Raw genomic sequence first — 16283 nt, forward strand, 5'->3', positions numbered from 1 at the left:
CCTCTGAATGCAATTACTCAGAATTTTAATTATCCATTGCCAAGACCAGAGACCATAATGCAAAAAATACAGCATAGCAAAGTATTCAGCAAATTTGATATGAAGTTTGGATACTATCAAATTCAGATACAAAAAGAGGACCGGCATAAAACTACTTTTACTTGTCCAGCCAGATTTTACCAATGGAAAGTTATTCCCTTTGGTTTGAAAAATGCCCCTGCATTATTCCAGCGAAGAATGGATTTCATTTTTTCTAAGTATGATTTCATTGTAACATAAATTGATGACATTCTCATTCATAGTCCAGATGTAAAAACCCATCTAGAGCATTTAGATATTTTTCTCAAAGAAGTTCAACAACATGGCATAGTTTTATCAGAGAGAAAAATGGTTTTATTTCAAGATAATATAGATTTTCTGGGAATTCATGTAGTCAATGGTGCAATTCATATGAAACCACATGTGTTGACTAAATTAACCCAGTTTCTAGATGAATTGAAGGATACAAAAACAATTCAAAGGTTTTTAGGAGTCCTGAACTACATTCACAAGTATGTCCCAAGATTGACAGAAAAAACATCGCCAATCAAAAAACATCTCAAAGAAGGATGGTCACCAGAAGCAACAACAACAATAAAACAATTGTAAGAAGAATGTCAGCAATTGCCAAAACTCCAACCACCAGGTGATGGTCTGCTTATACTTCAAACTAATGCTTCTTTAGATTTTTTGGCAGCTGTCCTTTTTGAGCTAAGGGAGAAAGGTGAAGAAAGACTTTGTGCCTACGCTTTAGGTGAATTTTCACCCAGCCAGAAGAATTATTTTATAGAAGAAAAAGAAAAACTGGCTATATTTAATGGGATACAAAGGTTTGAATTAATATCAAGACAAATTACAAAGGGGAGGATAATTACATGGCAGATTTGGTTCCAACAGTTTGATTTTGAAGTTGAATGGATCCCAAGTAATTCAAATTATTTAACTGATTCATTAACCAGGGATATGAACAAATCATTATTTACGTGTCCAAGTTCTTGTTTTATTATTCCAGGTAAAGGACCGCAGGATGACAATTATAGTACATTTGTTGATAGATTCAGGTTGCTTGAATGACATGCTAGCAATCTCGCAGAGGAAATCAAGAAAGTAGTGGGAATGAGACTAGGAAGAAACACTTGGATCAGAAAATGCCAAGAATGGCAATCCAAGAATGTAGGTATGTCTTTAGGCCTGGATGCTGAACTAGTAAAGGTATATCCTTTGCCTAACATGAAAGTAAAGTTATTTTTCAGACCTTTGGTCTAGTGAATATACTGAAAAAATCATATGGATTCTAAAGATTTTAAACTATTATCAACTTATTGGAGGAGTTGATTTTGGTCTCAACATTTTCACAGGAGCAAAAATTTTAGATCTTGAAGCCATTCCTTTTAAGCCTGAATTAGAGAAATACATTGTTTCTCTAAAAATCCCAGATATTTTTGAAGAATTAGAAGCATCTTTTCTTCAGAGGTTTGATGAGAACTATGCACCAAATGACACCTTTCCACAGTATGAAATATTTGAAGGGTTTGCTGACTGGGAGATAAAAGATGGTTTCTGCAGGAAAAGGCCAACTACAAGGATATCTCAATGCATTCAAAGAACTTTACAATATCTCAGAACTTTTTCATCTCTGTGGGATTATCATAGTCTCAGATTAAGGGAAAGTATCACTCCTAATCCTTTTGCACAAGTTTTCAGTCATGAGAAAATCAGAGAAATTCAGACCAGCAATAATGAAGAAATGATTAAGCAACATGCTGGATGGTTTAATGAATTTGGAAATCTGAGATTAACAGAAAAGATACAGATTCTACAAAAAATGGACGATTTACAAGGAGAACCAAAGGCATTAAAATTCATAATCAATCAAAAGGCTTTGGTAACTATTAGTGTTATTTCAAGCAATTGGAATAACAATGTGATCCATATTATTAGTCTGATGATTTCAAATAGAATCTGTACATCTATGATTTTTGAATTAGGCTGGAAAAACAAAGATTATATGAGTGATAATTGTAGAGAATGGGTTCAGCATGCAATTGAAAGTTCCACTAATATGTTTCAAATTTTCAAGTGGGAACTTCTAAATGGCATCGAACTGGCAGTATAGAGATCACCAACAATCAGAAATGTCTTTAAAGATTCTTTCTTAGATATTGAGATCAGCCCTTTACCTTTCCTTACCAAGTGGGGAAAATAGTCGGCCAGGTACACACTTCAGCAACAGGGTCTCCACCAAATAAAGACGAATACAAAACAAGGAGAGTCATCAAAAGCGACATCAAAAAGGACAATAATATTAGCTGAAGATACCAAAGGAAAAGGAAAAGCAAAAGAATCTACTTTACAGGATGAGCAGTCGGATGCCCAGGACCCAGCAGATATCGATTGGGACGAAGAGTACTCTAAGATGATTGAACAGCACTACCAAAAGATGCTCGACGAGTCCAGACCAGTACATGATTCTTTAGAAGAAATTGATTTTGATAATGACTATGATTTAGATAGAAGTCTGACAAGACCATGGTAGAATATTTTGTACATATGTACCAGAAAAGTTGAGTAGACACCATTGGCGAAAAATATGCCGAAAGGACCCTCAATTATTTCTGCTTTTTCATTATAGTTTTAGAGGGGTAGAAGTGAGAGAGCTATTTAAAGAGGGATCGGGAGAGGTTCAAGACATCGCTTGAATGACAACTTTGAGATCTCATGTTGTAATAAGTCTTATGTATTTTGCTTGTTTTTATTAATATTGAAGCCTTTTGGTCCGCCTATCTGAGGACAGTTCTGTCATCCAAAATAACTTGGAACTGTAAGGCAAAGGCATTGAAGACCCGTGGAGAGAGGTCATAATTGCGCGCTTATCTTTAGTTGAGGAGAAGTAACCTACTCAGATCTGCTGTTTAGAACCCCCGTTTTTCTCTGATACCATAAATAGAAGACTGGCTTCGACTGGCTAGATATCACAGCAAGACTGATAGTCTGAATAAAGTAAGCATAAACACAATCGATCGAGAGCCTTAGTATTAGGAACTTACTTTTGATCAATTTCGAAGACTTCTAAACAACAAATCTGAGTAGGTTACTTCTCCTCAACCGAACATGCGTGCGCAACTATGACCTCTCTCCATGGGTCTTCAACGCCTTCGCCTTACAGTTCCAAGTTCTTTTGGATGACAGAACTGTCCTCAGATAGGCAGCCCAAAAGGCTTCAATATTAATAAAAGCAAGCAAAATACATAAAACTTATTACAACATGAGATCTCAAAGTTTTCAGTCAAGCGATGTCTTGAACCTCTCCCGATCCCTCTTTAAATAGTTCTCTCACTTACAAAAATAGACGACTTGCTTCGATGGGCTAGATATCACAGCAAGACTGATAGTCTGAATAAAGTAAGCATAAACACAATTGATCGAGAGACTTAGTATTAGGAACTTACTTTTGATCACTTTCGAAGACTTCTAAACAAAAATTCTGAGTAGGTTACTTCTTTTATGGCCTAAATCTACCTCAGGCTAAAGGAAGGCAGGTCTAGGGTAACATCAAACCAAGCTTAACCTGGTAGCTAGCCCTACCAGGTCGGGAGAGGGCTCTCTCCTTGTCAATCTCAGGAAAATATGGAAAATAATGCAAGAGATGACTAATGTAAATACTAATTTTAGGCTAGGTATATGCTCAGAGGAGTTTGATTGATTTTAATGATTGTTTGCTGGATCAGATGAGGAAGGCAGTTTTGGGTCCGGGAAATCAACTCAGATTTGCAGAGGTTTCTGTGGGGCGAGGTAGGCAAGTGTTTTAGCACTTTGAATTAGGTGCAATGGTGAGTCTAAAGACTGGTGAGGAGTTGGAGAGGGCATGAAAATGTCATGAGTCCTCTTCAAACAACAGAAAACATGTAAAACTAAATAAACCCCAAGGCAGAGCACTGAAACATCAATGAATTCCACCTTTTACACTTGATTCATTTAGCTATGCAGAAAAAGAGAGATATTATGACACACATAAACATATGATAAACTGAATAAAAAAGGAGAAAACAATACTAATTCACCTTGCCACAAGAATCCCACAAAATGCTGCAAAACCCTAGTTTATTTCCTTGCCAAACTGCAGAAGTGATGTACAATGAAACTCAAAGCATCCACAAGAGTCCAACCCTGACAAATGACTAAGAAAGTACAAGATATAGACATCAAACCACCTATGCTAGCCATCAGGGGTCGAATCCATGAGTCAAGGAGCTGTTTCAACAAGATCTAAACTAGGAACTGAAAAATAGGCAGTAGAACAGCTTGCCTCTAAAACTATGGAAACTAATTCATTTAGCTCAAAACCACCTAAAATTGATGTATCTACCTCCTCAAGTCAATTTTCATTATTTTTACATCATAGTACATCAATTTACATCATATTACATCATGAGTTTTACCGTGAGAGAAGAAAAAGTCAAAATGGTAGAAAACTAGGCGAAATTCTGAGCAAACAGGAAAAATTGGCAAATTTTCCTCCTATGCGTAGTGCCACTTTTTCTATGCATAGCGCCTTTTCCAGGCCACTTTTGGAAGGCTTCCTGAAGTCCAAATTAGGTGCAGAATAGCTCATTGGAAAGCATGGTGAGTCTACTTTCTGGGACAACTTGAATTTTTTTATTTGGAGTCTATTTGCCTCTCCAAAAATGCAATCTCCCAAGATTGCTTCCTGTGTGGCCAAAAAGTGGCAGAGAGTGCACTTTTTGGGTGTTTTTGGCCCTTTTGGAGGTCTAGAACTTGTCAAAATTTCACAACCATTTCTGAGCATGCATAACTTTTCATGGTGATTCCAAAAATGTAAAGTTTTTTGCAAATGGAGGCCCCCATCAAAAGCGTAGCGTCGGTGGTGCTATGCACCCGCTGAAAAAACCTGTTTTTTGCCTCAAAAATTCAAAAATGACCAAAACTTCACCAAATTTCTTGAAATTTGGCATGAGTAGTCTTTGTTATGTGCTATGCTGGGCCAATGATGCTTTAGCCAAGATTTTGAGCTTATCTTTCTCTTTTTTTCTCCTCAAAGCACTCTTTAACTTGGCTTTTAGGTTTCTTATCCTTGTCTTACAAATTTTGTTCCGAGCCAAATAGTGATAAGCCATGTGGCACAACATTTTCTTCTCCTTATTAGCTTTCTCAAGCAATTTATCCAAATGCATATTCACCTTCTCCAATAAATATTCCTGGTCATTGTATTTTTGTTCAATGGATGTCAACTTGCCCTTTGTCCTCTTGGACTTTTGCCAGTTTTCTTTGATGATCTGCAGCTCCAGGAGCTCTTGTTTGTCGGTAAGATTCTTGTTTTCTTGCTCAAGGAAGTTGATAATCCACTTAGCCCTCTCAAGGTCAAGTGATAAGGAATGGATGTCAGCTTCTTTCTCTTTGATAATCTCCTCGAGTCTTGGATTTTGGGAGCCCAAATTAGTGTCCTCTTCCTGAACCAAAACAAATTCTCTATCCATACCTTCAGAAGGCCCTTCATCATGTAAAGGTTGCTTTCCTTTATCCTGTACCTGGACTGCTAAAGAAGAAGGCAAAGCCCGTTTCACCCCAGGTGAAGATAGCATTTGCCTGTGGTTTGGTGAAGGAAACGAGACCCCTTCCACCCCTGGTGGAGATAATACTCGTTTGGCAGCTGCAAATAGTTTCCTTGCGCCTTTTTCATAAGTGACAAACACTTGCACACCTGCAGTTTCAGTCCCATGAACATCTGGCTGGTTTGAAGGCCCTCCTTCCTCTTAGAGCACTGATGGAGTCACTTGAGGGCTTTTGAAAACCTCATTTGCAATGAATGTATCTCATGAAATATTCAACAAGCTTAGCTGATGCAAAACAACAATTTTAATCAATGAAAAATGGTAAATGCTACTGAACTATTAAGGAAGAGGTTTCCTTTGCACATATATAGCCATCTTCTCAATATTCCTGCATATAAAATATGGGAGGTTCATCATCCTCACTCTTGTGAAATGCATCAACAATCTAACATGGTAGGTATACAGACGAGAAAACCTCCCTTCACAGGTGAAATACTTGATGATGAGTTTCATGAGTGGAGCATAAGTATCTTGCAAGTATCTAAAAGGAAAGACCCTATTGATTTGCCTCTGATAACTAGCCTTGATGTAAGGCTCATAATGCTCTCTGCCCACATGCTGCCCCTTATTCCACTGTTCACCCACATTAGGGATGCCTGTTGCTGCTGCAATGGTTTCAGGTGTCAAGGTGAAAGAGACACCAGCTAGGTTCACCTAGCCAATGTGAATATTAAGAATGAATAACCTAGCAAGCTCATGATGATATTTCACCCTCTTCACCATTTCACAAAACTCGTAACAAGACTGATGTTTAAAACAGGTTACTGCAAGAGGGCACGCTAGTAACTCTGTGAGAGTGGTGGGCTCCTCCCGGATATGTTTTCCTCGTTTATGTGGTTTTCTTGGTGCATGAGTGTCTTGGGAAGAATCACTAACAGCTTCATCATCCCTCTCATATGCTGAGTCTATCTCCATACTTGCAAATTTGAACTGAAAAATGATGAGTATGAAGAGATTTTTAAAGTATGAGAGTGAGTAGGGTGACTGTTGTTTTTCTTTTGGGAAATGAGGGATTGATTGATAGTCTGATTGTAAATGAGGATTTTGATGGTGGTAGTAATGTAATGGGGGAATAGGGAATGAGAATTAGGGTTTAGGGAATGTATAGGGTTAATGTTTAGGAATAATGTATAAGGCTTAGGGTTTGGTAATAGGGAGTGAGTGCCAGTGGGAGAGGGAAAGAGGAAGGGATTTAGGGAAATTTAGTGCAAGGGCATGGAGTGTAGAAAGATAATCACAGGGGAATTAAGACAACAGAAAACAAACCCTATGCAAGCTTGGCAAGACAATTTTAGAGACATCTAGGGTTTAAGTTTTAAACACACAAATCACCACCATAGATAAAAAAAATCCCTTGCTAGATCAGATGTGAGGATTTACTTACTTGCTGAGAGGTTATTTGTGTAAGTGGGGGCAGAGGAAAGCAATGAAGTGTGATTTGGAGCTGAACAAGCAGATGCGTAGCGCTGCTTCCCAGGTGCGTAGCACACTTTGTATGTGTAGCGCACGACCAAAATCCAGTGCAAAACCTGCACCTGGTGCATAGCGCCGGTGAAAGTTCGTATTTTTGCTGCAATTTCACTTCTTTCTTCCACAAACCCAATTTTCTCCTTTTAGCTCACTCTCTTGCACAAAATGAAGTCTTTCAAACACAAAGAAGAACTTTATATCCTCTTGGTTTTAATTTTTTCATTTACAAACCCACTTTTCTAAAGTCCTTTTCACTTTGCTTTAAAAACTCTGTTTTTCATTTTGTAGTTTGACTCTTTTTGATCATTTGATGAATTGATGCTTTGATGTTTTTGTTTCTTGCAGTGGATGGAGTTGGCAAGGTGACCAAGGGCAGTAGCTGGAGCTTATTACATATGAAAACATTGAAATTACATAAAATTTGTACATGAAATAGAAAAAACCCTGTTTTCACCTCAAAACAGAGTTTTGAGGTAAAAACCATTTATGAAGCATATCATCAGTGAATTTGTAATTTTATGAACTTATTAGACCTCCTCATGTGCCTGCTAACCTTTTATTGAGTTTTTGAATACCATGGTGGCAAACCCTAGACTTAGTGAGACCTACAAACCCTAAAATGAATTTTGCAAATGGAATGAAATAAAATGACAGTGAATGACCCGAAAATGTGAAAATAGGCCAGCAGGTAAATGGCATGAGGGAAATTGATAAAGAACCACTACCATCAGTTGATCCATGACCTAATGGAATGAAGTTGATCAGATGAGACACCTAATATCCATGCAAAAAGAGAAATTTGATAACTGGTGGAGGGAATGAAGATACCGACACTAACAACTTCTCCTCAATCGAACATGTAAGTGAAACTATGACCTCTCTCCACTGGTCTTCAATGCCTTCACCTTACAGTTCCAAGTTCTTTTGGATGACAGAACTGTCCTCAGACAGGCGGCCCAAAAGGCTTCAATATTAATAAAAGCAAGCAAAATACATAAGACTTATTACAACATGAGATCTCAGAATTCTCAGTGAACCGATGTCTTGAACCTCTCCCGATCCCTCTTTAAATAGCTCTCTCACTTCTACCCCTCTAAAAATATAATGAAAAAGCAGAAATAATTGAGGGTCCTTTTGGCGTATTTTTCGTTGATGGTGTTACTCAACTTTTCTGGTACATATGTACAAAATATTCTACCATGGTCCTGTAGGATTTCTATCTGAATCATAGTCATTATCAAAATCAAATTCTTCTGAAGAATCATGTACTGTCTGGACTCGTTGAGCATCTTTTGGTAGTGTTGTTCAATCATCTTAGAGTACTCTTCGTCCCAATTGATATCTGCTGGGTCCTGGGCATCCGACTTCGTCCTGTAAAGTAGATTCTTTTGCTTTTCCTTTCCTTTGGCATCTTCAGCTAATATTATTGTCCTTTTTGATGATGCTTTTGATGACTCTCCTTGTTCTGTATTCGTCTTTATTTGGTGGAGACCCTGTTGCTGAGGTGTGTACCTGGCCAATTGTTTCCCCACTTGGTAAGGAAAGGTAAAGGACTGATCTCGATATCTAAGAAAGAATCTTTAAAGATATTTCTGATCATGGGTGATCTCTGTACTGCCAATTCGATGCTGTTTAGAAGTTCCCATTTGAAAATTTTAAACATATTAGTGGAACATTCAATTACATGCTAAACCCATTCTCTGCAATTATCACTCATATAATCTTTGTTTTTCCAGCCTAATTCAAAAATCATAGATGTACAGATTCTATTTGAAATCATCAAACTAATAATATGGATCACATTGTTATTCCAATTGCTTGAAATAACACTAATAGTTACCAAAGCCTTTTGATTGATTATAAATTTTAATGCCTTTGGTTCTCCTTGTAAATCGTCCATTTTTTGTAGAATCTGTATCTTTTCTGTTAATCTCAGATTTCCAAATTCATTAAACCATCCAGCATGTTGCTTAATCATTTCTTCATTATTGCTGGTCTGAATTTCTCTGATTTGCTCATGACTAAAAACTTGTGCAAAAGGATTAGGAGTGATACTTTCCCTTAATCTGAGACTATGATAATCCCACGGAGATGAAAAAGTCTTGACATATTGTAATTTCTTTGAATGCATTGAGATATCCTTGTAGTTCACCTTTTCTTGCAGAAACCATCTTTATCTCCCAGTCAGAAAACCCTTCAAATATTTCATATTGTGGAAAGGTGTCATTTGGTGCATAGTTCTCCTCAAACCTCTAAAGAAAAGATGCTTCAAATTCTTCAAAAATATCTGGGATTTTAGAGAAACAATTTATTTCTCTAATTCAGGTTTAAAAGGAATGGCTTCAAGATCTAAAATTTTTGCTCCTATGAAAACGCTAAGACCAAAATAAACTCCTCCAATAAGTTGATAATAGTTTAAAATATTTAGAATCCATATCATTTTTTCAATATATTCACTAGACCAAAGATTTGAAAGACTTCTGAAAAATAACTTTACTTTCATGTTAGGCAAAGGATATACCTTTACTAGTTCAGCATGCAAGCCTAAAGACATACCTACATTCTTGGATTGCCATGCTTGGCATTTTTTGATCCAATTGTTTCTTCTCAGTCTCATTCCCACTACTTCCTTGATTTCTTCTCCGAGATTGCTAGCATGTCCTTCAAGCAATATGAATCTATCAACAAATGTACTAAAATTGTCGTCTTGTGGTCCTTTACCTGGAATAATAAAACAAGAACCTGGACACGTAAAGAATGCTTTGTTCATATCCCTGGTCAATGAATCAATTAAATAATTTGAATTACCTAGGATCCATTCAACTTCAAAATCAAACTGTTGGAACCAAATCTTCCATGCAAGTATCCCCCCCTTTGCAATTTGTCTTGATATTTTGGCAGATAGAAAATATTTAAAATTCCTAGAGTCTGTTCTTATTAAAATTTTTACAAGGGTGAAAATTCACCTGAAGCGTAGGCACAAAGTCTTTCTTCACCTTTCCCCCTTCGTTCAAAAAGGACAGCTGCCCAAAAATCTAAAGAAGCATCAGTTTGAAGTATAAGCAGACCATCACCTGGTGGTTGGAGTTTTGGCAATTGCTGACATTCTTCTTTCAATTTTTTTACTGTTGCTGGTTCTTCTGGTGACCATCCTTCTTTGAGATGTTTTTGATTGGCGTTGTTTTTCTATCAATCTTGGGATATACTTGTGAATGTAGTTCAGGACTCCTAAAAACCTCTGAATTTTTTTTGTATCATTCAATTCATCTGGAAACTGGGTTAATTTAGTCAACACATGTGGTTTCATCTGAATTGCACCATTGACTACATGAATTCCCAGAAAATCTATATTATCGTGAAATAAAACCATTTTTCTCTTTGATAAAACTATGCCATGCTATTGAACATCTTTGAGAAAAATCTCTAAATGATCTAGATGGGTTTTTACATCTGGACTATGAATTAGAATGTCATCAATGTATGTTACAATGAAATCATACTTAGAAAAAATGAAATCCATTCTTCGTTGGAAGAATGCAGGGGCATTTTTCAAACCAAATGGAACAACTTTCCATTGGTAAAATCCGGCTGGACAAGTAAAAGCAGTTTTATGTCGGTCCTCTTTTTGTATCTGAATTTGATAGTATCCAAACTTCATATCAAATTTGCTGAATACTTTGCTATGTTGTATTTTTTGCATTATGGTCTTTGGTCTTGGCAATAGATAATAAAAATTCTGAGTAATTGCATTCAAAGGTTGTAATTTATTACCATTCTAGGTTTACCTCTGACTATCTCAGAATGATTTCTTACCAGAAACGCTGAATAAGAATAATGAGACTCGCTTGGATTGATGAGCTGCATTTCTAACAATTTTTTAATTTGTCTATTTATTTCTTGCTCATCTGCGGGAGTGCAAGGAATCAGTTTCCCTTTAACACAATTGTCATGCAAGGTCACAATTTCTTGCATTGGACTTTCTACTACCCAAAACTATTGTGGATTTTCTGAACAACTTCTTAGAAGTCTGTCATGGATAGCAGTTTTTTCTGTAGACCAGTTGGGATCTATACATGCTTTTTGTTTTGATTTAGACTCTGCTCTGGCTTCATATATTTGCAGGACTTCCTGCCAATCATTGGAATCTTTTAAGGGTCTTCTGGCTCCGACTCTTTTTTGACTATTCTCATGTCTTGCTTCTGAATTTGCAATGAATAATCTAGGCACAACAATAGCCTTTTTCTTCAGATTTATGATCAACTTATCTTGGCTGATTGTAATTGGAAGCATAGAGTTTAAGAATGGCATTCCCAACATTAGACTGGTTGAAGGATCATAATGCTGTATTGCAGAAATCTTGACTATATTCCCTCCAACTTTTAAAGAAATGTTGTCTACATAATGAGTTAAACTCATAGATCCTCCTATGGTTTCAGACACCAGTATATTTTGTAATGGTTTCCACAGAGATTTAAACAAAGATGGCCTAGCCAAATTGTTTGATCCGTCAGTATCTATGAATGCATCAACAAATATCCATTCATTTTTTACTTGAACTTGAACCGGGATATAAATAAGGCTATTAGTCTTGACTATCTTTTTTAATAGAGTATTTTCTTCTACTCTATTGATCTCTGGCTTTGGAAGATTGGTCGAGGCTGTGGTTCTTTTTTGAAAAGGATAGAAAGGATTTATTTTTGGAAATGGTGACACAGATTTCTTACCCTTTTGTTCTGGCTGCTCTGACTGTGAACTTTCGGATTCATCTTCTGAAACATCTATTGTTTCACTAGTGATCTCAATATCACTTTCTTCTTCACTAAAGCTTTCCAACAATCTTTTAAGTGAACATCAGACAAACTAATGGCATAATATGGATAGATAGTGCCATATTGACATCCTGAGGATAGATTTCCAAGTATTGTTCCGATCTGGGCATGATCATATATGTTATGTCTGGTGTCGAAGACTTCTGCTATACAAGGAGTATTGAGACCATGACGAAATAATGGAGCTAATCCAATTCTAATTCCCCCGAAATGCAAATAGGAGAATTTCTTTTCAGCAACATATTTTCGGAATTTTTTAATTTCATCTTCAGAAAACAAATTGAGACCAACAATTTGTACAGATGGACCTGATATTTTTATCTTTAGTTCAACTTCTTTTAGCCAAACTTTTTTGGATAGACTAAACAAAGATGGAACAAGATAAACTTCCTTAGAGCTTAACACTGGCAGGTTCCAACTTTCTGGATCTTCAACCTTTTCATGTTCTACACTGTCAGATTCAAGGGATCTACAGTCTACTTCAGATACAGATCGTCTATCGATATTAGAAAATAATCTTATGAAATTGGCCATTTTTAACTTTTAAAAACTATTTCAGAGATCAACTGAAGCAGCTTTTATCTACACAGCACTTGTATTACAAATGCTTTTCGAAGGCTCCCTGGCTAACTTTAGACTCTGTCTATAGAATGTATTGTTTCTTCTCAGGAACAAGCTATGGATCTGATACCAAAAATAGAAGACTGGCTTTGACTGGCTAGATATCACAAGAAGGCTGATAGTCTGAATAAAGTAAGCATAAACACAATCGATCAAGAGCCTCAGTATTAGGAACTTACTTTTGATCAATTTCGAAAACTTCTAAACAACAGAGCTGAGTAGGTTACTTCTCCTCAACTGAACATGCGCGCGCAACTATGACCTCTCTCCACGGGTCTTCAACGCCTTCGCCTTATAGTCCCAAGTTCTTTTAGATGACAGAACTGTCCTCAGACAGGCGGCCCGGCTTCAATATTAATAAAAACAAGCAAAATACATAAGACTTATTACAACATGAGATCTCAGAGTTCTAAGTCAACCGATGTCTTGAACCTCTCCCGACCCCTCTTTAAATAACTCTCTCACTTCTACCCATCTAAAACTATAATGAAAAAGCAAAAATAATTGAGGGTCCTTTTGGCATATTTTTCGCCGATGGTGTGTACTCAACTTTTATGGTACATATGTACAAAATATTCTACCATGGTCCTGTCGAACTTCTATATAAATAATAGTCATTATCAAAATCAAATTCTTCTAAAGAATCATGTATTGGTCTGGACTCGTCGAGCATCTTTTGGTAGTGTTGTTCAATCATCTTAGAGTACACTTCGTCCCAATCGATATCTGTTGGGTTCTGGGCATCCGGCTGCTCGTCCTGTAAAGTAGATTCTTTTGCTTTTGCTTTTCTTTTGGTATCTTTAGCTAATATTATTGTCCTTTTTGATGATGCTTTTGATGAATCTCCTTGTTCCATATTCGTCTTTATTTGGTGGAGACCCTGTTGCTGAGGTGTGTACTTGGCCAACTGTTTTCCCCACATGGTAAGGAAAAGTAAAGGACTGATCTCGATATCTAAGAAAGAATCTTTAAAGAAATTTCTGATTGTGGGTGATCTCTTTACTGCCAAATTGATGCCGTTTAGAAGTTCCCATTTGAAAATTTGAAACATATTAGTGGAACTTTCAATTACATGCTGAACCCATTCTCTGCAATTATCACTCATATAATCTTTGTTTTTCCAGCCTAATTCAAAAATCATAGATGTACAGATTCTATTTGAAATCAGCAGACTAATAATATGGATCACATTGTTATTCCAATTGCTTGAAATAACACTAATAGTTACCAAAGCCTTTGGAATGATTATAAATTTTAATGCCTTTGGTTCTCCTTGTAAATCGTCCATATTTTGTAGAATCTGTATCTTTTCTGTTAATATCAGATTTCCAAATTCATTAAACCATCCAGCATGATGCTTAATCATTTCTTCATTATTTCTGGTCTGAATTTCTCCGATTTTCTCATGACTCAAAACTTGTGTAAAAGGATTAGGAGGAATATTTTCCTTTAATCTGAGACTATAATAATCCCAAAAAGATGACAAAGTCCTGAGATATTGTAAAGTTCTTTGAATGCATTGAAATATCCTTGTAGTTAGCCTTTTCCTGCAGAAACCATCTTTTATCTCCCAGTCAACAAACCCTTCAAATATTTCATATTGTGGAAAGGTGTCATTTGGTGCATAGTTCTCATCAAACCTTTAAAGAAAAGATGCTTCTAATTATTCAAAAATATCTGGGATTTTTAGAGAAACAATGTATTTCTCTGATTCAGGTTTAAAATGAATGGCTTCAAGATCTAAAATTTTTGCTCTTGTGAAAACGCTGAGACCAAAATCAACTCCTCCAATAAGTTGATAATAGTTTAAAACCTTTAGAATCCATATCATTTTTTCAGTATATTCACTAGACCAAAGATCTGAAAGACTTCTGAAAAATAACTTTACTTTCATGTTAGGCAAAGGATATACCTTTACCAGTTCAGCATCCAGGCCTAAAGACATACCTACATTCTTGGATTGCCATGCTTGGCATTTTCTGATCCAAGTGTTTCTTCTCAGTCTCATTCCCACTACTTTCTTGATTTCTTCTGCGAGATTACTTGCATGTCCTTCAAGCAATCTGAATCTATCAACAAATGTACTAAAATTGTCGTCCTGTGGTCCTTTACCTAGAATAATAAAACACGAACCTGGACACATAAAGAATGCTTTGTTCATATCCCTGGTCAATGAATCAGTTAAATAATTTGAATTACTTGGGATCCATTCAACTTCAAAATCAAACTGTTGGAACCAAATCTGCCATGCAAGTATCCTTCCCTTTGCAATTTGTCTTGATATTTTGGCAAATAGAAAATATTTAAAATTCCTGGAGTCTGTTCTTATTAAAATTTTTACAGGTGTAAGATATAATTCAAACCTTTGTATCCCATTGAATATAGCCAATGTTTCTTTTTCTGCTATAAAATAATTCTTCTGGTTGGGTGAAAATTCACCTTAAGCGTAGGCACAAAGTCTTTCTTCACCTTTCTCCCTTCGTTCAAAAAGGACAGCTGCCCAAAAAACTAAAGAAGCATAAGTTTGAAGTATAAGCAAACCATCACCAGGTGGTTGGAGTTTTGGCAATTGCTGACATTCTTCTTTCAATTGTTTTATTGTTGTTGTTGCTTCTGGTGACCATCCTTCCTTGAGATGTTTTTTGATTGGCGTTGTTTTTTCTGTCAATATTGGGATATACTTGTGAATGTAGTTTAGGACTCCTAAAAACCTCTGAATTGTTTTTGTATCCTTCAATTCATCTGGAAACTGGGTTAATTTAGTCAACACATGTGATTGCATCTGAATCTCACCATTGACTACATGAATTGCCAGAAAATCTATATTATCTTGAAATAAAACCATTTTTCTCTCTGATAAAACTATGCCATGCTGTTGAACTTCTTTGAGAAAAATCTCTAAATGCTCTAGATGGGTTTTTACATCTGGACTATGAAAGAGAATGTCATCAATGTATGTTACAATGAAATCATACTTAGAAAAAATAAAATCCATTCTTAGTTGGAAGAATGCAAGGGCATTTTTCAAACCAAATGGAACAACTTTCCATTGGTAAAATTCGGCTAGAGAAGAAAAAGCAGTTTTATGCTGGTCCTCTTTTTGTATCTGAATTTGATAGTATCCAGACTTCATATCAAATTTGCTGAATACTTTGCTATGTTGTATTTTTGGCATTATGGTCTCTGTTCTTGGCAATGGATAATTAAAATTTTGTGTAATTGCATTCATAGGTTTGTAATTTATTACCATTCTAGATTTACCTCTGACTATCTCAGAATGATTTCTTACCAAAAACGCTGAACAAGAATAATGATACTTGTTTGGCTCGATGAGCTACATTTCTAACAATTCTTTAATTTGTCTCTTTATTTCTTGCTCATCTGCGGGAGTGCAAGGAATCAATTTCCCTTTAACTCTGTTGTCATGCAAGGTCACAATTTCTTGCATTGGACTTTCTACTACCCAAAATTGTTGTGGATTTTCTGAACATATTTTTAGAAGTCTGTCATGGATAGAAGTTTGTTCTGTAGACCAGTTGGGATCTATACATGTTTTTTGTTTTGATTTAGACTCTTCTCTGGCTTCATATATTTGCAGGACTTCCTACCAATCATTGCAATCTTTTAAGGGTCTTTTGGCTCCGATTCTTTTTGGACTATTCTCATGTCTTGCTTTTGAATTTGCAATGAATAA

The sequence above is a fragment of the Pinus tabuliformis genome, chromosome 8 (assembly GCF_031772625.1).
Source record: "Pinus tabuliformis cultivar Carrire ecotype Pingquan chromosome 8, CPIR1, whole genome shotgun sequence".
In the NCBI taxonomy this organism is placed as follows: domain Eukaryota; kingdom Viridiplantae; phylum Streptophyta; class Pinopsida; order Pinales; family Pinaceae; genus Pinus; species Pinus tabuliformis.